We start from the raw sequence: 22628 nt of genomic DNA on the forward strand, positions 1-22628 counted from the left end.
GACCATGACTCAGACATTCATTATATTAGAGGTACTTTACACAAGTTGATTAATTTAATCTGTATAACTCTACTAGTTAGGCATTGTCTTCCTTCTTTAATAGTAGGGAAAGTATGTTACAAGCTTAAGACCTTGTTAATAAATTAAGTTGGTTGGGAACTGAATACATGTCTTTTTGACTCTAAAGCCCAATGGTCCTCATTTGTTATAGCAGAGCAGGTTTTCAAACATAGGGAGTTATTGAAAGAATGGAACAATGAGCACACATATGCACAATACTTTGAATATTTATTAACATTTTACTCTATTCTGCCTATCTAGAGAGGAATAATTTACATTAAAAATTCACCTTTTAAAATGAAGAGTTTAATATACACAGTAATGTAAACACTATCACAATCCACTTACAGAATCCTCCCAATGCTTTCAAAATTTACCATAGGTGCCTTTGCAGACCGTCCCTTTGCCTCATCTCTGTCCCTGGCAAATAATTAGCTGCTTTCTTCCTCTCTAGTCTTACCGTTTCTCAAATGTCACATACATCAGTTCAGACCTTATTTAGTCTTTTGTGTCTGGCTTCTTTCACTTCATGTGTTTTTGAGTGTCACCCATTTTGTTGCATACATCAGTAGTTCCTTCCATTTTATTGCTCTGTAGTATACTATTATATGGATATACTAAAATGTTTTATCCATTTTCAACTTGTTGGATATTTGGGATTTTCTTAGTATTTTGCTATTATGAATAAAGCTATTATAAATAGTTGTTTACAGGTCTTTGTGTAGTCATATATTTTCATTTCTCCTGAGTAAATATCTAGGAGTGATGTCACAGGATCATATGATAATTATATGAATAACTTTATAAGAAACTTGCAAACAATAAAACAATGTTTGAAGTTTCACTGGACCGTAATTAATATGTTGGCATGGCTTCATTCCTTTATGGAGGATCTAGGATAAAATCCATTGCTTTGCATTTTCCAGCTTCTGTACGCTACCTGCAAGCCTTAGCTCAGGGCTGCTTCCTCCATCTTCAAGCCAGCAGTGTAGCATCTTCAGAGCTCTCTTTGACTGATTCTGATGCTTCCCTATTCCAGTTGTAAGATTTGTTGTTATTACATTGGGCCCATTCAGATAATCTAGGGTCATCTTCCTATTTTAAGGTCAACTAATTAACAACCTTAATTCCATTTGCACTCTTTTTCCCTTTATCAAATAATACAACATATTTACAAGCCACAAGGATTAGCATGTGGAATCCTTGAGGGGCCATTATTCTGTCTACCACAACATCTGAAACAAATTCCTTCCTCCATAGGGTGAACACAACAATATATAATTATTTAATTATTCCAGTAGTATTTGTTAAAAAGACTATTCTTTCCCCACTGAATTCTATTGGCATCTTTATCAAAAGTCAATTGATAGGCTGGTCGGGTGGAACAGTAGTTAAGTTTGCACATTCCACTTTGGTGGCCCAGGGTTCGCCAGTTCAGATCCCAGGTGTGGACCTACACATTGCTTATCAAGCCATGCTGTGGCCGGCATCCCACATATAAAGTAGAGGAACATGGGCATGATGTTAGTTCCGGGCCAGTCTTCCTCATCAAAACGATGGGGATTGGTAACAGATGTTAGCTCAGGGCTAATCTTCCTCAAAAACAGAGAAGAAAAGAAAAAAAAAATCAACTGACAATATATGTGAGGATCCATTTATGGACTATAGTCTGTTCCATTCATCTATGTGTCTATCCTGACCACCTCACAATGTCTTTATTATTATAAAATTTTGGTCAGTCTTGAGATCAATTGGTGTACATCTTCCAATCATGTTATCATTCAAATTATTTTGGCTTTTTAGTCATTTTGAGTTTCATACATATTCTAGAATCAACTTGCCAAATTCTCCAAAATACCTAGTGGGAATTTGAGGTCTTATTGACTGATTAGACCACTTTGGGAACCACGGGCATCAAAACAATATTGAGTCTTCTGATTCATAAATATGATATTGTCTCCTTTTTTTAGGTATTCCTTAATTTCTTTCAAAAATATTTTGTAATTTTCAGGTATAAGTCTTATTCGTGTTATGTTAAAATTATCTCTAAATATTTCTTATTTCTTCATTTTATTATGCAATGAATTTTCAATTCATCTCCCAATGTTTTAGTTGCTAGTGTACAGAAAATTGATTTCAATATAATAGCCAAATGATTTCAATACGTCTTGGTAACGTATTTAGAAGTCGTAGTTGATGTTTTTTTACGTAGCTTAGGATTTTCTATGGATGCTTCATGTTGACTGCAAGTAAAGCCTTTAGTTCATCCTTATCAGTTGTATGACTTTTATGCCTTTTTCTTACTTTATTATACTTACTGTACTCATTGCATCCTGGACACTGTGGAATAGAAGAGGCAAGATTGTACATCCTTGACTCTTCCCCAGTCCTCATGGAGAAATATTCAGTTTTCACCGTAATTATATTGGCTGTACATTTCCCCTTAGATGTGCTTTATCAGATTGGAGAAGATCTTCTATTGTTTTCTGAAAGTTTTTATCTTTTCATTAATTGAATGAATTTTTATACCTTTGTATCTAAGTTGATAATATTATTTTATTTTGTATTTTTTGGTTAGTGTTATCATGTTATAACTTTTTCTATCCTTTTATGTCTTTCATTTCTTTTTTTTTTGAGGAAGATTAGCTCTGAGCCAACTGCTGCCAATCCTCCTCTTTTTGCTGAGGAAGACTGGCCCTGAGCTAACATCCATGCCCATATTCCTCTACTTTATACATGGGACGCCTGCCACAGCATAGCTTGTCAATCGGTGCCATGTCCGAATCCTGGATCCAAACTGGTGAATCCTGGGCCACCAAAGCAGAATGTGCACACTTAACAGCTGTGCCACTGGTCTGGCCCCTATGTCTTTCATTTCTTTACAGTTGAAGTGAGTTTCTTAGAGACATCATACTATTAGGTCTTCCTTTTTTTAAATCAAATCATTTAATATCTGCCTTTAATTGGAGTGTTTATACCATTAATATTTAGTGCATATTGATATTGTTGGTTTTTAAATCTATCATGTATATTTGTTTTCTTTTTTCTCCATCTGTTTTTTTTTCCTTTTGTTTGGGACTCTTTTAAATTGTTTTTTTATGTTTCTATTTTATCTCCATTATTGACTAGTTAGCTAAACATTATACTATCATTTTAGAGTTATTTAGGATTACAACATACGTCTGTAATTTATCACAGACTACCTTAAATTAATATTATACCTCTTCATACACAATGTAAGAAGTTTGCAAGACTAAACTCATATTTCCTCTCTCCCAAAAATTGTGCTATTTTTGTCACATATTTTATTTTATGCGTATTATAAGCTCACAATACCTTGTTACTAATTTTTATTTAAACAGTTATCATTTAAGGAGATTAAATATAAAGATAATGCAGTTTACCCCAATTTTTGCCATTTTCTATGCTCTTCATTTTTTCTATAAACTCAGATTCCATCTGCCATTCTATTATTTCTACCTAAAGAACTCCCATTAATACTTATCTTAGTGTAAGAGTGCTGGCAATGAATTCTTACCACCCTTATTTAATGTCTTTATTTTGTTTTTATTTGTGAAAGATAGTTTCATAGGTCCTAAGAATTCTAAAATATTATTTTCCCTTTGAGTACTTTAAAGATATCTCTCCACTGACATCTGACTTATAGTTTTTGACAAGAAACTTCATTTCATATATGCACTATTTATTTTCTTTGATTTTATTCAAGATTTTCTCTTTATGTTTGGTTGTCACCATTTGGAAAATTATATGGCCATATTTTTTGTTTGTCTTTTGGTCTTTGTTTTTATTGTTACCACTTTTCCTACCTAGGGTTTTCTGAGCTCATTAGATCTGTGGTTTTTTTAAATCTTTCTTTCATGTTGTAAAATTCTTATACATTGTCTCTTTCAGTATTTCTTACCCCTTCACTCTTCTCTTTCAGTGAAGCAATTATAGACATTTTAGATCAAATTGCCTAAAATGTTGTGTTCTGTTATTTTCCCGTACTCTATTTTTGTGTTTCTGTTTAGATTAGTTCCATTGGCCTATGTTCAAGATAACTGATCTTTTTCTCTTCTATGCAGAGTATAAAAATTACCCATAAAAATAGTTTTCATGTCTCATATCATATTTTTAATTTCTGCCATTTCCAATTATTTCTTTTTTTGTATCTGTCTCTGCTGAAATTTATCTATCCATACAAGTCTAAATTTTCACTAGATTTTTTAACATGTAATCATGGACATTTTAAAGCCCCTTCCTTGTAGTTCCACCATCTGAGTCATCTATAAATTTAATTATCTTGACAATTTTTTCTGCTGATAATGCATAAGTTGCTTTCCATGTTTATTTCATACCTTTTTATTAATTGCCTACCATTGTTTATAGAGGGAAAGTAGTGGCCTAGGCAAATAATATTCATTAACCAGAAATGGGCCTTTCTCTCCTTCTGTTAGGCCATTAGAGTGTTGAGCTGAATCAACACGCTCCAGGTGGGGTTCATTTTGCTGTTGCTGTGGTTACCACGAGTGAATGATAGGTTTTTAACTCTCAATGGACTGCTGCTGTTTCCCTGTGCTTAGAGGGTGTCCTGAAGTGATGAGGGGTCTTTCAACAGGCTGTGAACACCTGGAAAATAGAGAGCATCTGTTTCTAAGCTCCTTGTCTGTCTGAAACAATAGACTACAGTCATTTTATATCATTGAAGGGCTCTTCGTGGAAGTGGGGTAAGGGAGGAGGTTTCTCAGTTCCATTCCAGATTCAGTCTTAGTTGTCTTGCGCACCTAAGCCTCAGTGGTGGGACTTTCTCAGGATTTCTGCACCTTCCTCAGTGACAGACAAGCTCACCTCAATTCAGAGGAGGCTCTAGGACACAGGTATGTATCTTGGCCTTCGCTCAGTGTCAGTAGACCTCTGCTGTGCGTTAGTGAGAATCCTGGACAAAAGCTGTTGTCTTTCTATCCTCAGTAGAGCTCCTCTTTGCTCATTGTTAATGAAGGGAAAGGCAGGGGTAGGGGCTGAATCTACTGCTCCTCTCTCAGCAGCAGTTGACCTTTGCTTGGAGCAGGGTGGAAGGGTTTTCTGTCCCTCCCTCAATGGTAGACAGAGTTTGCTTCTTACTAGAGAAGAATTTGGTCCGTGGGTAGTTTGTTCCTGTCATCCAATGGCAGACATCCACCACCTTGGATTCAAACAGTGCCCAGGGTGTGAATGGGATTCTCCAGAAACACTTGACTCAGCCTCAAACACTGGCATTCCTGAATGCTTGTGCCATTGAAGGGGGATCTCACAAATCTGTCCCATCGCTAATATTTCCAGTGGGCTCCTGAAAGAAGCTTGTGGAAAAGAACCTGTCCGTGGATTAGATAGTACCTTTTTGTCTAGGTCTCCCAAGGATTTGTCACAATAACACACACTTGCCTTTTAAGAATTTGTTAAAATTTCAGGGCTTTTCTTTTTTTTAATTTCTTTTTATGGTTTCTTCTTCTTTCTCTTGTTCTCTGCAGAGTTGAAACATTGCATGTGTCTTTGTCTTTCCTCCCAGGGGTCTGAAACTCTCGAAATTCAGTTTATCTGATTATCTTGCACCCTTAGTTCTCAGATAGACTCTGAATATGTCCTTTTTGTCTGACTTTTAGTGTATGACATTCAGTTGCAGATTTCTTCATTTTAAGTGGAAATGAAACCTGACAAATTACTCTTTAAAGTTCCTTTCAGTGATAACATTTGGGTCGACATACAGGAGAATAATCACGTAAATCAAAGTTTTGAAAGAGTTCTATGGCCTCACTGTATGAGACATAAAACCATATTTTCTTCTCAAGTAACAATGACACACATTTCTGAAAAATTAGAAGACCTGAGCAGAGTACTAATTGCTCTTTATGCATTATTCTCATTTAATCATTGAAACCAACCCCTTGAGGAAGTTATATTGTGATCCCAATTGAGATAAGGAAATTGTGAAATGCCTACAGGTACACAGCTAGAGTGTGGCAGAAAAGGGACCCAGGTTATTGGATTTCAGACCCATACCCTTAATCACTAAATAATAAGGAGTCTTATTTAATGATCCATTCTTTTCCTATGGAAAAGTCACAAATTTCTGTTTCTTTTTGCAAGTCGTCACAGAGCCTAATGTACGGATTTCTGAAATGTATAATCACACTAGGTCTTTCAACCAAGCCTCCACAAATATGTGAACTCAGCTTTAATCTTCAGTTATGAAAACAACCCTTCTTCATGTTTTTGTATTCCTCCTTTTAATGGGACTCCTGCCACAAGTTTCAGGTTTGTGCCAGATGGTTGTAAATTGAAAAACAAATAAAAGGAGAAATAAAATATCCTTATCTTTCTGCTCCCTGGCCACATGTATCCAATAAAAACAATAGAAAGCAGATTAGTTCCGATAATTAATAGACTATTTTACCAGCCAGCATGTTAGCACAAGAAAAATCTGACAAAAAAGTTTTAAGCAACATTAGGGAGTGAGGGTCTTTTTTACAAAGTGAGGGAAAAGGAACTCCAAACAAAGGTGGAATTTTTAAAATATATTTCTAGAAATGGAGTAGTTTAGGTCAGTGAAGTTCTAAGCAACTCACTGGTACAGGAGGTTAGCTGGAGATGGTGACAGTAGGAGGGAAGTTTTACTGAACCACAAAAAATATGTCAAATGGTTGAACTCTCTTTTTGACCTGTTCTTCAGCCTTGTCAGCTTACTTTTTTCATCACATTTAAGACTTTAACACAAAAGAGGCAGAATCAGTCTCCAAAAATGCCAGAGGAAAATGGATGTGTCTTCACTCCTTTTGCAAATATTCTCCTTGCTATGAGGAAGGAAAGCCATGCTGACGGAACAAGTGAAGACCATGCTGGCTGAATCTCTTTTCCTTATTCAGTCCCATCTCTCTTCCTCCCTCTACCTTGTCATATTTCATAGTCATTTCTTTACCTTTTCTCATCAAGCTTTTTACCTTTCTCAGATCATTCCCATTCTTCTTAACAGTCTTTTTTCTTCATCTCCCTTCACAAAATATACCATATTTCATTTTTACACAGTATATGCTTTCCTTTTTCTTCACTGTGACACTAATTCCTTACTTCTAAATTGAGTAATAGGAAATTGAATCGCTACCTATTTCCTTCTGGTCTAAATGAAATAGCCAAAAATCAATAACTGGAGACAGGTCAACCAAAGGCCTTGTAGGGGACCATTGATCACTGAAATAACAGCTGGTCCGTGTGTGTGTGGGGGTGTGTGTGTGTGTGTGATGTAGACTGGTGTTTCCACGTGCGTGTGTCTGTTCACGCTGTGAGTGTGTGATGGTAAAAACTTCCAGTGCGCTGATACCTCATATCAGACTTTGCAGAAAATGGTAACTGACATAGTCTTGGGCATATTTTAAGTAGATTTGTGGAATTCAGGAACTATGTTTGTTTTAAATTTAAGCCTGATGTGGTAAAAATGTAAGACAAAATAGATTTGCAAAAGTAATGCTCTAATACAGGAAGCAGGAGAAGATTACTTTTTTGTTTGCATATTATAATTAATAATACAATATTACTAGTAATTTAAATTAATTATAACTCCAGTTATCCTGTTTACTCACTGTATATAGAAAAAGGCAATTTCCATTTGCAAAAATAAATAATTTGTTTCATCTTCATTCTCTCTCACGTTGTGGTCATTGTGAGATCGATGAAACTTCCATGTCCAATCCAATTAGCCTTTAATATAGTTATGGTAAAAAATTCCTGATGATAATAACGACCTTACTGGATTGAATATGGCGAGGTTCTGTTGATGGGGTCTAAAACATTATTTTAATCAGGACTGAAATACTTGCCTAGATACTAGAATCAGTCAAGCATATGGACATGGCCATGGCTTTAGTGTATGCTCTTAAAAATATGTTTTAAATGTCCCTTCTGGAGTCTACTGATTTGTAAGTAACAATTTTTAAAAGTGCTATTTTCTAGGCCAATGCTGAAAAGGTGAACATGCCCATTCCAATAAATACTGCAATAAAATTAGTAAATGGTGTTTTCTTTGGGAACTGCAAGTAGATCTCGAGCAGCATGTTTCTCTTCATACAAAATCCCTGGTGGTGCTTCCAGCCTTCCAGCCTTATTTTAAAACACGTTTCCTGGGCCAGATGCTCTTTGTAAGAGAGACTTTCACAAATTTGTCTATTTCAGGAAAAGCAAGCGTGAGAGAAGTGAGAGGAACAGGTGATGGCGTTCGCTGCGATTTTTCTTGGCAGAAATTATGAGGAATCTAATATAGTTGAACTAAGTAAGCCCTTTGGAAATTAAAGGAAGGCACATCTTCTGATTCTGCACAAATATTTCTACATGTAAAAAAAAAAACTATCGGAAAATTGCAAACAATTCTTTCTGGTAGAGAAGAGCTGAAGGAAATTTTTCAGAATAATACAAATAATATGAAGAATAATACGGGCAACTGGAATATTTGGGACGGTGAGCTTCTTTTCTCTCGTCACAATGATCTGGGAGAGACGGCCACGTGAGGTCACGGAGGCGGGAGAGGGTTGAAGACTGCAGGTTCCCGTGGGTCTCGGGCGTTCACTTCAGTGAGATGGGAATCAATCTATTGAGAGTTCGAGAATCAAAATTTCATTATCAGTCTTATTTTTTTGCCTCTTTATTGAGGAATAATTCACAAATAAAATAAGATATTTAAATTGTACAACGTGATGATTTGATACATGTGTACATTGCGAAGGGATTCCCCACACGGAGTTTATTAACTCATCCATCGCCTCACTTCTTTTGTGTGTGTGTGAAAAGTCTTATATTCTTAAAGGATCCACTCTGGCCCTGTGGGAGTAGGCTCTAGGAAGGTGAGAGTAGAAGGTGACCCAGTGACAAAGTCTGCTGTTATATGTTTGCGCATTTCCATGCTTGGAAGTTTTTCTTGCCAGGCGTTGCCGTATGTTGCTCCTTACTTATGGCTGCATGAAATCCTTGTCCACAATTACATCACGTGGTGTTCTGTGGTTTTCTTCTACCTTACAAGTGATAAAAGGCATCATTGCCTTGAGGAAAGCTGAATGACAAAGGTGAGTGACAAGGTAATTACAAAGAAGCTCCTTCAGCGTTTTATAAGCTTTAATTGAGTCCTACGGTATCCTTCTGTAAGGCACAAATCCTATTAAATCCATGTTGCAGAGGGTGAAAATGAGGCCCACTGAACACCAACCAATCGACACAGTTCTAAGATCAGAATTATTTTTCTCCATTAAAAAAGAGGTCATACTTTCTCACAGATGAAAAACTGTTTTTGTGTGCACCACTTATTTCTTACTATTTTCCTGGTGTTCAGTTTTTGGCTTCTAGATTTTCTCCTCCAGGAGAGAATTGGGATGTAGAGTCCTGTGAGGTGATGAACTGAGCTCGGAAGTTCACGCATGGTAGGTGAACTGTTGGCGATTAATTGCTTGCGGCCGCTGTCACTGCTGAGCGCTCGGGCTGGTTTAGCTTTGCTGGTTCCATTAAGCCTGTAGGAAGAGAAGCATTTGAGCTATTGGAAACTCATTCATGTAGCTGAAGAGAAGGGTAGGGATGTGAAGGAACAAACTGAGTGGCAAACCCAGAGATTATAAGGTAGTTCATCATTGTGAGAGGCAGTTTAAATGATATAAAAGTCACTTGGAAATCGGGAAATATTGATCACACCCTAAGATATGGTCTTATCTTCTCCCTCTCCCATAAAATGTGCAAACTCTTCCTAGCTTTTCCCACTTTGCACACGCTGCTTCTGCCTTCTGAGTTGCGATTGTTCCTGAACTGCAGCCTTTCTACCTAATCACCTAATATTGATTATTTCAGGATTTTTTAACTCATTTTATCAAAAATATTTGAGATTGTCCCTTATATTGAGATCTGTGCTCTGCACATGGGAGTGGAGAAGGTAACACAAGGTCATAGTTACGGGCACAGGCATGGAGGTCAGACTCTTGTGTTTAAACGTCACCTCTGCCATTCAGTAGTTATATTCCCTTGTAATCATCACTAAACTTCTCTGTGTCTCATTTCTTTAGTTATAAAATGGGAAGAAGAAGAATAACATCTACTTCATTGGGTTTTGTAAGACATAAAATGGATCATACATAAATAGAACATAATATGTGCTCAATAACTATCATAGGATTGTTGTTATTGTCGTGACTATTACTATTATTTTTATTTTTTTTACATAAGGCATGCCCCTGCCTCAAGGAGCTTACAGTCTACCCTGAGTTTAAAAACTAAGCCTCTCAAAGGCAGTGTGACATATGTGGTAGAATCATTAGTTCTGTAGAAGTTCAAAATAGGAAGGGGTGAGTAATGGGCTGCGGTGAGCAGAGAAGAACATGGCAGACTTTAAATGTGGACTAAGTCTTGGAGAATGAACTGTCTTAGAACTGAGGTAGAAAGGCTGCAGTTCAGGAACAATCGCAACTCAGAAGGCAGAAGGAGCGTGTGCAAAGTGGGGAAAGCTAGGAAGAGTTTGCACATTTTATGAGAGAGGGAGAAGATAAGACCATATCTTAGGGTGTGATTAGACTATGAAGAACACCAAAGGCCGCATGGATGACTTTGAACGTGATAGAAAAAATAAAGGAGGCCTTGGAAGCTTTTGAGCAGAAGACTCACATAATGAAAGAAGTAGAATAATACAGCGTCAGAGAGTTGGACAGGTGCAGAATTGCATTTTGAGTAAGCAGCTCTGAGGCTGATTCCATAAAAGAGTTCCCAGGTATGAGGACCCAAAGCTACAAGGAAGGCAGAGGTACTAAAGATTAGAAATATTCTGAAACTCCTTTATAGCCATAATGAGTGATCGGATGTAGAGGGGAGAAACCAAAAAAGACTGGGATGAATGAGAGTGGCTCCAAAATTTTGAACAAAGATACCCTGGAAAATGTTGATAAAGACTGGGAAAATTTGAGAAATTACTGGAAGGAGGGGGAGCGGAAGATATGTTGGTGAGTTCAGATGTGGAAATGGCAAATTCACTACGACAGAGCAGATTCAAGTGGAAAATGTCATGCATTGGACTGGAGTTCAGGAGAAGAAATAGAGATATGAAATATAATGTGGCAAAGGTATACAATTTCTAGCATTTATTCAAACCAAAATATTCGCAACATGTTCAAGATAGTTGTTCCTATTATAACATCCAGAAGAGTATGGAAACCCAGTTAAGGATAATTAAAAGCTATGAACACAATGAAATTGTTTGTATTGTCATATTAAGTCAAGAAGTTTTAAAATACTAAATATTTATTTAATACTAAAAATTGTAAGTATTTAAAAAAATCTCTACTTTAACACACACTTTTCTTCTTTCTCTGCCTAATACCTGTGTATAAACTAACTCGCCACCATAAATACCTTCATACCCAAATTTCTGTTCTGAGAGATGACTCCTGGGGTTTTTCAATCTTTTATGTCTAACTTGAATACCAGATTAAGACGTCCCATTGGCACCTCAAACTCAGTATCTCTTTAAGATTACTTTTCTATGTCCTTCTTTTTCTATGTCCTCTTGCTCCCAGCTCCATGTTCCTTGTATCTGGATGATACCATCAAATTTGAAATCTGAGAGTCTCCCCTAGTTCCTCCCTCTTTCTCTCACCTCACATCCACTTCATCACCTAGGCAACTGACGCTATTAGCACATTTATGCGCTTGTCTCCTTTGCTTCTTGCTTATATTTCTTAACTGGTCTCACTATTTTCCCATTAGCTCCCCTCTAACCCATTTTTCACATTACAATCCACATTGATCTTTATAAAACACAAAAGCAAATTATGGACTATCCCTCCTGAAAACTCTGCAGTAATTTCCCTACCCTATCGTGTTGTAATTTCTGCTTATCTTACCCACATTGCACTCCAGATAGTAAAATCTCAAGGTCAAGGCCATGCCTGTCTTATTTCTACTATTTTCCCAAAACTAAACTTAGGACATAGCACAGATTAAATACTCAGCAAATATATACTGAATAAGTGATTGAAGAAATAATAAATGAAAAATCATTTAAGTTAAAATGACTGAGTGAAAGAAATAAAATAAATGTTGAAATCAGCTTAATTGGAAGAAGAGTGTCAGATGATGTCTAAAGTCCCAATGAATTCTAATTGAACCGAGGAGATTGGTAATAAATGAAAGAAGGTATAAGAAAACCATTTTAGGGGCTGGCCTTGTGGCATAGTTGTTAAGCTCATGTGCTCTTCTTCAATAACCCAGAGTTCGTGGGTTTGGATCCCAGGTGTGGACCTACATATCACTCATCAAGCCATACTGTGGTAGCTTCCTACACACAAAATAGAGGAAGATTGACACAGACATTAGCTCAGGGGCACTCTTCCTCAGGAAAAAAAAAAGAAAACAATCTTAATAATGTATATAAAGTTTATTGTTTATTAAAACCAATTACTCTTTCATCTCTTAAAAATCTAAATAGAAACAATTTTATTAAGTAGTTTAGACTGAAAAAATAAAATAATATGAGTCCATCTGGAGAACTGACATGGAAAACTGTAGTTTCACACTGATTATTTCATTCCATTCCTTGGTTCCTATCTCCACAGAGCACTGAAATAAATACATTTGGGTTTTTTTCTGGAAATTAGTCTTGCCCTGTGAGGGTTCAAATCGAAGGCACAGGTGGATGAGCGGATACAGTGCTTTATGCTAAATAGACAAAGCCAGTTATGTTTTTCAAGTTCTGGAACTTGCTCTTTACATTCCCTTAAAGAGGTTATATCTGCTCAGGGAAGGTAACGCCAATAATCGAGTTTATTAGATGTGTATATAATTAAAGTTGATAGTCCTTGAGTGGGGTCTGGAGAGCCCTTCAATGAGGAAAGGGCATGAGATTTTAAAGCTTAGACTTCATAAAATTTCTTCTGGTTACTCAGCTACATTTTGTACTTTTCATTTCAGGGTAAATTCTAGTGTACTTCAAATACATAGAGTGTTACTATAAATGCACTATAAGTTTCTTTTTTATTGCCATGACATACACCTTGTTAAAATCTCCTTTAAAATTCTCAAATTTTGTCTAGCACATGTAGAAAAAATGAAAGATTTTTAATATTTAAATTAATACTTAATTTTTAAATAATTTTAAATTTAATTATGGGTAATATTATGAATTCAAATACCTAGAATTTAAAAGCACAGTTTAGGACATGCTCTGAAGTATTTAAAATTTTACTAAAATGTATCTTAATCCCATTTTGTAAAGTTAAGAATGAATGAATTCTATTTTATGCTGATAGCGACTGATGAGCTTTCTCATGCAGGAGTGGTCTCTCACTTCAGAAATTCAGTCGTGAAATTTCAAACCCCATCCTGTGAGGTTGCCAGGAAGCATTACCTTCAGACTTCTCAGCCCCACCCCCAGAGACATAGCTTCCTTAGGAATGCGGCTAGATTCTGGGAGGTGCATGTAGCACCAGTGAAGTATTTGAAGGTGTCTCTGGTGGTAGACTCTCAGGGTACGTCAACAGGATTGCCGTGCTCCTGGGCTATACCTGAGCCAGAAAATCATATTTACAGTACTTCCCCACACTCTGGGAAGCACAGACATTCCTGCTTCATTCTCACACCTGGGGTGTGAGAAATTCTGTGAGACTGTCTCTGGTAATATCTGTCTAAGTGCATTACATTTGACCAGGAGAAGGTTCTGCCTGGGGCAAGGATGACTGGTATTGCTGTGCCATCTCTCACACAGTGCTCTGACCCTTCTACTTCTCCTGCTCTGCCTTGATCAGCACATCCTTATTTATAATGGGATTTGGAGTAGAGAGACAAGCCCTATCATCTCTTGCTTCTTTCAAATATTTTTTTTTCCTAGGAAGTGGATCCTCTTAGTTTCAGTAAGAGCTTACCAAAACAAAAGTCACAGAAATCAAGCTTCTTTGTGCTCTTTGCCATACAATGTACCCTCCCCTTGGCAGGAACATAGAACCCCGTCCCAATTACCTACCTGTAGTGGAATAGGAAAAAGCGGCACCATGGCGGGAGAGCGGCTGCAGATCATGAAGGTCACACATTGAGAGTAAGGGAGAGTTTTTATGTTTTAATTACGCAAGTAAAATATATTCAGAAACGTTTTGTCCAAATATCATCGGGCTTAAATATATTTTTAGATCAAGCATGTACTTTCTGGTTCAACACAATGCTCCAAACCTCTAATTTCTTCAACATAATTACTTTATTTATTTTACGTTTGTCCTTGTATTTTTGTAGTTATTTGGGTCTAAAACATTATCTGTGACATAACTATCATTAGAGAAAATATGTAGGGAACTCAGTATGCATAAGAATTATTATGATCATATTTGGCTTGATTCATTTAGAAGCAGAATCTCCATATCAGTGATTTTCAGCGGTGGAGGTTTACCCCACCATGGTATATCAGAATCTCCGGAGTTCAGGTTCAGAAGGACGTGTGGTAATAAAGCATTGCTGGGCTTCATGGGGATTCCTTTACCATCGCGATATTACTTTTCATTTCCTTAAACTTCCCAATAGAAAAGGCTCAAGAAGTAATAATTAGAAATGATCTGTATCTATATCTATCTATCTACACACTCAATACAAACATATGTGTATGTGTGTATGTGTCTGTTTATCTGTCCGCCTTTACACAGGAAGCAGTAGATGATCTGAGATAATCTATGGTTTTATAGGTAGAACGTTACTGATCCACAGCTATATATTAAAATGATTCTACAAGATTAGAGTAGCAGAAATGAGTGGTCTCACTGTGGTGGAAAGAGTGATACCAACAAAAATTCCAGTTTATTCAAAAAAATCTTGTTTATTCTTTCAAATCTCCTTCTGAAATTAAAGGTAGGAAAACACCAGGTACAATATTTTACTCATTAGCAATAGAGCCAATTTGGCTTCCGACTGAAATCCAAACTAATAAATTCTTCCTAGACCAGCTTCCCTGCACATACTCACATTTATATTAAACATTATAAATTATGGTCCACGAGGACAAGACTTCTTTCTTTATTCCTTTGCTGATCCCCAGTGCCAAAAATAGCGTCTAGTACATAGTATGCATTTAAAAGTATTCGTTGAATAAATACCTGCATGCATTTTGCTGTAAACATATGGAACACTGTGACACTGTAGGTAGGGATGCAGATGTATAAAAAACTGTATCTGTGTGTGGGCACACATTTGCGTGTGTGTCTATGAAGGAGTGTAAAGTTGATTTAAAGTTTTTATGTTTTAATTATGCAAGTAAAATATGAAAGCATTTTTCCTCTGTAAACATTGAAACATTATGCTGTGTGTAAATTTGACTTTCCTTCCTTATGAGTAGTAGCCACTGGTATCACTTTGTTGTCAATGCCTTCAGTCTTCCTCCAAGCATTTAGAAAATTTGATATGTTCAAATATGACATATATTGCACATAATATACCATAAAGACAATTTTGTAGGAGTTTGGGAGTTATCTGTTTTAGGTTAAATATATCATAATATTTTTATCAACCTGTAACTTCTTTTTGCTCTCAATAATATGTCCTAGAGATCCATCAATGACGGTTCATATATCTCTCTAAGTAAATCCACATGGCATGCATAAGTTTGTGTAGTTCTTCTCTAATACAGATGCACACTGATGTCATATCTAACATTATGTCATTGCAAAGAATTAGAATAATGAACCCACTTTTACACAACTTCGTGTGCATAAATTCCTCTAGGAAAAGTTCTGAAAATTCTTCTTCTTAGGGTCTATGCATTTTCATTTGTAATCGTACAGTCAAATTGTCTTCCAAAGAGGCTATATCACGTTACTTTTGTAATATATGAGTAACAGTTTCTCCACTCTTGCTAACCATTATTTTTAATCAAAATTTAAATTAAACTGTGCCAGTACAGTAGCTTATCTCATTTTAGTTCCTTAATTACCATTAAGGTTAAACATTTGCTTAAATTATTTAAAATGCATATTTATTATTTTTAAACTATTAATAATCCATGTCCCATGTCTTTTTTTTTCTTGTGACTTTATAGTTTGTTGCACATTCAGGATATTCTTCCTCTATCTATTACATTTGTTAAAAATATTTTCACCCAGTCCATTTCTTTTTCTTTTAAGCTTATGTATGATGACTTTGGAAGTTATAAATTTTAACTTAAAGTTCATAAAAATTTTGTCCAATCTTTTCTTTTTTGAATCTTGTTGAATATGAACTTCCTTATTCCAAATTCGAGAACATAGCCTGTCTATATTATTGTGTTAATATATATAATACATGTACACAATATATACAATATCCATACATAATTGAGGATTAAAGCCAAGAGAAATATTTTGATTGTTATTGTATTATTTTGTCCTCTTTGATGTATTTGATTTGATAATTTGTATTCATGGTTTTTGCAGTTATGTTTGTAAGTGAAAATGACTGCATTGTTATTTTCTTAAACCATCTTTATCTAATCTGGGCACTGAGCATACACTATCCTTGTAAAACCAATTGAGTCACCTTCCTTAATTCTTGTAACAGATTGTGTAACGTGTATTTGATCTGCCCCTGGTGGTTTGGTGAAACTTGACTTTAAAACTGCTCCTGCGGCGTCTTCTTTGTTTAATTTATACGTGTTTCGCTCGGGAACATGCAGTTTTTAAATATTGATTCAATTTCTTTAAATAATTTTATTCTATTAAATTTTTTATTTATTCTGATAATTTGAAGATTTATAAAATTTTCTAAGTTTTCATATTTGTTGTTACAACTTGTTCATAGAATTCAATTGTGATTTTTCAATCAATAGTGTATCTACAGTTATGTTCCTTTTGAAAATCATAATACCTCACACTCTGCTTTGCTGTGGACATCAAACAGTGTTTCTGAAAATTTACATTATAAAACTTTTCAAAGAACCAGCTCTTGGTTTTGTTTATCGTAACTAGTTACTTTCACTTTTTGCTATTTTTCATCTGCTAAAGATTTTGTAATTAAGTACAGTGTAATAATTATGCAAGATAATTGATATGAATGTAAATATGTCAATATTGTCTTATTATTTGCTGTGATTTTGCTTGCTATAGTAGAAAGTATATTACTAGCTGTATACTTCCACCTTAAAAATGTATCACAAGTTATTGCAATTTTTTTCTATCTTTCTCATTGAATTTAAAATCTTTGACAGCAGAAATTAAATATTTCTATGCCTAGTATTAGCACACTACCTGAACATTTTAAATTCTCAATATTTCTTGTATGAAGTGAACAAATAACCTTAATAAAGAAATTGTTTAAATTTTACTCAAAACACCCTTTCTTTGAGATTTTAAACAAGTTACCTTGAGTCTCCATCTCACATATGATGGGTGGTCCAAAGTCTTCCTCTAAATATCTGTAAGTTACCAATAGCTCATATCAGCAGGATCAATTCCAGCTCTGGAACTTTTGCCTGATGAAATGTCGCTATTCATGCTTCAGTCCTGCTATTGTCTCTGTCATAAAGAGAATACAACCGTGTTCTGCAATGCCTTTTTTGAGTTGTTACCCCCTCTTCAACTATTCACACAATTCATTTATGTTTACGGTAGATTGTACTGAAAGTTTAGGGGCAATGCAAGGTTTTTACATGCAGCGACATCAACAGCTTTAAATAAATAAAAAACAAACAAAAACAGTAAAACTCAACCCATATGACATCTACTGTGCATCAGCATAAGTGATTCATATATTTTAGCTCATTTGATCTTCACAACAAACCCACGAGATGGATATGATAATGATTCCTACGGCTTTTCATCTGAAGAAACTGAAGCAGACAAAGTTAAAACAGAGGTCTCACAGCTAACAATTGTGGCCCTGGCATGTAAAATGTGCTTTTTGTTAGAAATCTTTGAATACACTGTTTACTTTTGTCACTGCTTAGAATTTTTTACTAGGTGGCTTTTCCCAGAGTGGCAGCCCCCTGCTATGTTCCGTTATCCACTCTCCATTATTCTCCACCCACCTGTCTACTCTCTTCTTTCCCCATCCCTGCACATTTCTGTTGATTAATTATATAGAGAACTTAACTATCTCTTTTTTTCTGTCTTCTTCCGTACATCAGAGATTAAGTCCACACTCAACAATAGTTGTAGATTTATTTCCTATGCAAGGATGGTCCCCTGCCTATGAGGAATTCAAGCTTAGCCGTTAAAATAACAATAACTTTTTCTTTCACCTACAATATGTAGATACAACTCCCATTGCTTTATTCAGGATCTGGTTAACTATATTGCTTTACATTAGCACAATATAGCTTCCCGAAAAACATTTCTTTTTCTTAACTTCCTGGCAACTTGGGAAATATCGTTGGTTACACAATGAATCTGGTCTTTTGTTTCCCAGATGTCTAACATGAGCACAAAGCGTTGGAATTGGTGCAAGTCAGAACCAAGTCCATTCATACTGACACGGCCCTAATGAATAGGAGGATTCTTTGCATTCAGCTGAATACGCTTACAGTTTCTATCCACAAATTCTAAGGCCTCTATAGTGTTAACAGTTTACAATAAAATGAAGCAAGAAAAATGGCTCTAAGTGGGAATGACAGAAAACAAGATTATGATACTGACACAAATATGTAGATTATCGAGCTATGTGGAAGAAATTGTGGTTTTTATCTCTGTAAGTGGATATTTAGTGAGGTTTTATGATGGATACTATTAAGATTCTACACTGAGCACCCCCCCCCAAAAAAACACCAAGTTTGTGTATAGGATGTTTCAGTTTAAATAACCCTAAACCATACATGGTTGTTAGATGCTAAGTAGAAAGTACCTTAATTTGATCAAGAAATGAAAAAGCAGGTGATCAGAGGGGTGATCAGAAACCAGACCAGAATATGAAACTGAGCAAAGTCTGGATTTACACGTAGTATTTTTCAGTCTTATTCTCTGATGTGCGCTCCACACAAATGTTGCTATTACCCTCAAAATGTAGGCGAGGATGGCTAACTCGGCACTCTCTTCACCTGAGTGATAACGCTCCCAATTCCCCCAGCCGACCCAGGTGAATGACTCAGTGGGTATCCTCCTGAAGTTTTCCCCGTGTTCATAGTGCATAGTGTATATGACATAGATATAGACCTAAAATACAGATAATACAACTACATACATTTTTGTCACAATTTGCTCTTTTCAACATGCGGTTATTTTGTACACACTTTTATGCGTTTTATTTTATTTTTTTAAATTTCTTATTTTTATTTATTTTTAAATTGAGATATAATTGACCTGTCACATCATTTTAGTTTCAGATAGACAACACAATGATTCAATATCTGTATGTACTGTGAAATGTTCACCACAATAAGCCTAGTTAACGTCCATCACCCGACATAGTTACAAAAACGTTGTTTCTTGTGTTGGGGACTTCTAACATGTATTCTCTTAGCAACTCTCAGATATGCCATACAGTATTATTAACCACAGTTACCATGGTTGACGTTACATCCCCAGGACTTATTTTATAACTGGAAGTTTGTACCTTTGCCTGCCCCCTGACTCCCTGCCTCTGGCAACCACCAATCTGTTCTCTGTATCTATCAGCTTATTTTGTTGTTGTTGCTGTTTAATGCCACATATAAGTCTTTGTCTTTCTCTATCTCGCTTATTTCACTTAGCATAATACCCTCAAGATCCATCCGTGTTGTCACAAATGGCAAGATTTCATTCTTTTTTGTGGCTGAATGATATTCCATTGTATACACATGGCACACTTTCTTTATCCATTCATCCATTGATGGATACTAAGGTTGTTTCCATATTTTGACTATTGTGAATAATGCTGCAATAAACATGCGACTGCAGATATCTTTTCAAATTAGCGTTTTTTGTTTTCTTTGGATAAATACTCAGAAGTGGAATTGCTGGATCATACGGTAGTTCTATTTTTAGTTTTCTCAGGCACTTCCATACTGTTTTCCGTAGTGGCTGCACCAATTTACCTTACCACCAACTGTGCACAAGAGTTCCCTTTTCTCCGTATCCTTGGCAACCCTTGTTATTTCTCGTCTTTTTGATAATAGCTATTCTAACAGGTACGAGTTGATATCTCTTTGTGGTTTTGATTTACATTTCCCTGATGATTAGTGATGTGAGCATCTTTTCATGTTCTTGTTGTCCTTCTATATGTCTTTGGAAAAATGTCTATTCAGATCTTCTGCCCATTTTTTAATCAATTTTTTTGTCTTTTGCTATTGAGTTGTATGAGTTCTTTATATATTCTGGATATTAACCCCTTATCATATATATGATTTGCAAATATTTTCTGCCATTCAATGGGTGACCTTCTAATTTTGTTAATGAACATTTTACTTTTCTTTGTAAGATCTTACAAAATCTCACCCATCTCTATTCTCAGCCTGTCAACTTGTAGAGTCCTAGTCTTGTTAATAGCTGTATTATTCCATGGTGGGCATATAACACATTTATTTAACCATTTCTCTATTACTGATATTTATTTCATTTAAGTTTTTTTGCCATACTAGACAAATGTTCTTGAACACCTAACTTTTCCAACTGGTGTATTTATTTCTAAAGGATAGATTTCCAGGAGTAGATTGTGCTGTTGGAGGCATAAGCATGGCTTTTCTTAAAGGATGATGCATGAATGCTTTCTTGAAAGAATGTAAAACTTTAGTTTTATCGAGTATATATGATACTAAACTGTTCCCTACATCACCAATTGTGTGTATTTTAAACATATGCTAATCTAAAAGGTATAAAGATAATAGCTTGTTTTTTCTACTGCATTTCCCTCACTTGTAGTAAGTTTATTTATCTTTTTATACTACTTGACCACTTGCTCTTCTGATTCAATATTCATAGGTCTTGCCCAATTTCACATTGGCTTTATGTATGTATTCATAGACTGCAAGTCCTCATTTTATAATATAGATATCATACATTTGTCTGTCATTTTTGTTGCCCTTTTTTTTTTTCAAATCTGCCCTTTTTATTGACTTTGTATGGTCTGTTTTACCACACAAAGGCTTTTAATGTTTACATTGGGAAATACGTCCTTTCTGTTTTATGGCTTTTGTGTTTTTAGTGTTCTCTACCATGGAGCGTGCTTCACTGATTTTTGTTTTCTGTTTTAATCTATGTGGAACTGATTTTGTAAATAGTTTAAATAGTGCTCCAATTTTACAGCCTTTTAAATGGGTAGCTGGTATCATTTTATTTCCGACTCAACTGTCCTTTTCCCACTGATTTGAAATATCACGTTCTTCGTCTATTAGAATCTCATTTTGTGGAATCTATTTCTGGATTCCGCAGGTCACTGTCTGTAGAGCTATGTTCTGATAACTGAAAAGGACACTAACCATTCACCACTCTATTTCTTCACACATTTCTTAACTCTTCACCAGCATTTATCCTTCTATGTGACATTTAAAAAGAATGAATGCTATTTGAAATAGAAGATATTTTAATTACCAAATGTTTTAAATTTGTACAATATATCAAATTTAGCCAAATCTCTATACTAATGATATTGTTTTCACATCCAAGAAAACGGTACACACAGTGTGCACTAGTCACTTGGTAAGGCTAGCTTCCTACCTTTCTATAGAATTTATACCTTTCTTTGTAGGTGCTAGGCCCTTGTTAAATTTAATCTTTAAGAGTTATAAATTTTTCACCATTGTGAAAGCAATATTTTCCATTTTATTTTTCAGCACTCAATTTAGTGTAAAGTTCTTATTTTTCTTTTGCTTCTAGCTTACTTAAGATATAATTGGCATATAATATTGTATAAGTTTTAGGTGTGCAACATGATGGTTTGATACACATATACATTGCAAATGATTAGCAAAAAATCTTTATCACCTCACGTAACTTCCAGTTTTGGGTTTTTTTTTGTTGGTGGTGAGAAGATTAAGATCTACTTTCTTAGCAACTTTCAACTTCATAATACAGTATTGTTGACTATATTCGCCATGCTGTGTATTAGATCTCCAGAACCTATTCATCTTTAACTGGAAGTTTGTACTCTTTGACCAACATCTCCCCATTTCCCCCACTCCCAGCCCCTGGCAACCACCATTCCACTCTCTGTTTCTATGAGTTCAATGTTTTTAGATTCCACATGTGAGATCATACTGTATTTGACTTATTTCATGTAGAATCATGCCCTCAAGGTCCATCTCTATTCATGTTGTCACAAATCACAAATGGCAGAATTTACTTCTTTCTCAGTCTAACATTTATAGATAGATAGATAGATAAATAGATAGATAGATAGATAGATAGATATCTCGCATCTTCTTTGTCCGTTCCTCTGTTGATGGACACTTAGGCTGTTTCTGTATCTTGGCTATTGCGAATAGTGGTGCAATGAACATAGGAGTGCAGATACATCTTTGATATCTTTCTTTATTTCCTTTGGATAAATACCCAGAAGTGAGATTGCTGGAACATATGGTAGTTCTATTTTTGATTTTTTGAGCAACCTCCATACTGTTTTCCATAGTGGCTCTATCAATTTACATTCCCACCAACAGTGTACAAGGG

The 22628-nt window shown here is 35.5% G+C and overlaps 1 long non-coding RNA gene across 1 annotated transcript in view; it reads right to left on the minus strand.

Annotated features, from left to right (window-relative positions):
• Positions 1-280: 280 nt before the first annotated feature.
• The window catches only part of LOC139045219 (uncharacterized), a 49940-nt gene continuing 27592 nt past the window's right edge, over positions 281-22628 (minus strand). Inside the window, exons 2-3 of the long non-coding RNA XR_011503144.1 lie at positions 17415-17567; positions 281-9581 (exon numbers count right to left, since the gene is read on the minus strand). This is a non-coding gene — a long non-coding RNA (uncharacterized lncRNA). The remainder of the gene's footprint in view (positions 9582-17414; positions 17568-22628) is intronic.

This window comes from Equus asinus, chromosome 5 (genome assembly GCF_041296235.1).
Source record: "Equus asinus isolate D_3611 breed Donkey chromosome 5, EquAss-T2T_v2, whole genome shotgun sequence".
Taxonomy (NCBI): domain Eukaryota; kingdom Metazoa; phylum Chordata; class Mammalia; order Perissodactyla; family Equidae; genus Equus; species Equus asinus.